Source organism: Portunus trituberculatus, chromosome 5 (assembly GCF_017591435.1).
Source record: "Portunus trituberculatus isolate SZX2019 chromosome 5, ASM1759143v1, whole genome shotgun sequence".
NCBI lineage: Eukaryota > Metazoa > Arthropoda > Malacostraca > Decapoda > Portunidae > Portunus > Portunus trituberculatus.
Window position 1 is genome coordinate 1,043,221 of NC_059259.1, and position 2,500 is coordinate 1,045,720.

A 2,500-nucleotide genomic window follows, 5' to 3' on the forward strand; every position below is an offset into this window, starting at 1 on the left:
TGCAACACTGGCGTCTGAAATTCAGTAAGGGTGAGTACAAAATCATACTCATCTGCCAATACTCATTCCCCCATTTTCATTTGTTCTTTTAACCATTCTTTCAACCTTTCTTTTATGTAATAACAAAAAAATGTTAGACAAAATTCATTTGTCTTGCGCTAGATGAAAATTACTTATACATATACAAAAAATATTTCATAAAAGAACGGTAAAAATATTGCGCCATCAACTCGAAACTTGAGCAACAAAAAAAAATAATATATTGCTCTTTCACCATTTCATGTTGTTCGCTTTACCACATGAAGATTAAGACGACCATCATTTAAAAATTGATTATGTTGGAATCCACAGTCCCGGTACTCCCACTGAGCAATGTTTCATTTACGATTTTTTTTTTTTTTAGTATAGAGGAGACGATTCACCGCCAAAAGGGCTGATTACGGAAAACCCATCTAGACTAGATGGGAAAGAAATAGCCTGAAAGACTTGTTATTCTTACCGTGCCTTAACACATTTTTTTTTTTTTATTCCACTGTGCGCTTTGGGCATTTTTATAGATGTCCATGTCTCCCCCAAAATTAAGGATAAAAAAAAAAGAGATGAAATTCATCTTTTTTATATTTCATAATAAAATATGTACGCATAGAATGCATAAATATTTTAATGGTGACTAACATCAAGAAACGAAACTCAGATATTTTACGGAATAACTTGTTCCATCGCCGACATGTCTTTCTTTTTTTTATGATTATCCACATCAATAAAGTAAACTCAGGCAATTTACTAAATGTTTTGATGCACCATTTATTACCTATACATGTTTGTATCATATACATGTTTGTATTATAATTATGCATAATATCATAAAACTTTAGATATTTTAATGCATGACATATATGATCATATATTTCTTATAACCATGCAAAATATCAATAAACTAAATCCAGGTTTTCTCCAATCTGGTTTCGACTCAAAATTTATTCTTTAACTAAATATATCTGCTATCTATCTCTTCCCTAACTCTTTCACTACTCAATTTCCAAAGTGGAACACATTCTGTCTCTCTATCCTTTCGCGGAAATTTCCATCCTTGCAGATTTCTATGTTCACCACCAGCTTTAGTTTTTCTTTCCGTTCACCAACCATCCTGGTGAGTTAACCTTCAACTTTGTTATCCTCCATCACCTAGAGCAGTGGTTCCCAAGCTTTTCCTGAGCCAGTGCCACTTCGAGGTCCCGTACAGACCCCCCACCAATGGGGGTCTGTACGGGAGGGGGAGAGGGCTACCCATGCTAGTAAGGTCGCCAGTGAGGGGCCAGACTAAATGGTTCCTACGTAGGCTGCCAGTGGACCAGCGGAGCCAACCGCTGGAGGGATCGCCCAATAGGGGCCGTCCTGTACTGGATGGTTGGGTGTCCAAGCTGGGATGCTTTGGGGGGGGGTCTCAGCTCTGTCGTGGACAAACATTCGTATCATGTGGGGCCTGTTTTTAAAACGACTGGTCCGCATGGGGACGAGGTATCCCGTCCATGGCAGCCAGCGCTCCCTCCCATTGTAGTCCCAGTAGGTGGTTTCCTTGCCCCTGGAGCCAATTTTTGTGTAACTGTTTTTATGGGAAAACACAAAAACATTCAGGTTCTCGTGAGGTGGCTGACCTGGCCCACGAGACGTCATCTTCAGGTCTGAGTGGAAGGAGGATTCCCTCCACAAGGGCCTCCCACAGCAGTCTCCTGTTCTGGGAGTTCTTCTGAGGGACGCATTTCTGCTGCATATGATTCTTTTGTAATGGTAAATGTTAATCCATCATTTTCCTATCATGCCTTGCACTCACTTCTCAAGGCGTATGGCACGGTTGTTCGCATTCGACTGGTTTATGATAAGGACTTTCCTTCTAACCGCTGCTATGTAACGTTTATGTCATGTGATGAAGCCCGTTTAGCTTATGAACATGTAGCATCTCTGCCCCTCGCCGGCCATGGCTTTAAAACTGAATTTCTCCAGTCACGTAATATTTCAGACAGTGACATGGATTACATCCCAAATGTTTTTGAAAACTATTTAGAGAATTCAGTTCCTGAGGTCCGCCAGATCCCGCCTTCACGTTGGTTTGTGGCCTACTACAAAAATGGGCGTGGAATTTCATCCATGCCTCCCGGTACCTGTCCAAAGAAATCGGCACGATTCCTTAAGGGTTGTTTCCCCCAAGGTTGGTCATTTTGGAAAGGAAAAGCAAAAGCTTCCGGGGTAACTTGAAGATCACTTAAAGGAGATTGCAGGGAAGTTTGAGATTCCCACAGAGGCTCCACCGGTACCGTTCAGGAAGAGTTCTTTAAGGAATTTTACATTAGTCGAGGTATAGGTAAGTAGGATCAGCCTGAATCTTCCAAAGGACGTATGGTGAAGTTTAGCCAGATGGTTAGAAAGACCTTGTTCGTGTGAAGAGGCAGTGTGTGAGCGAGCTATGCGAACATCTGCCTTTGGATGGAAAATGAATTTCCAG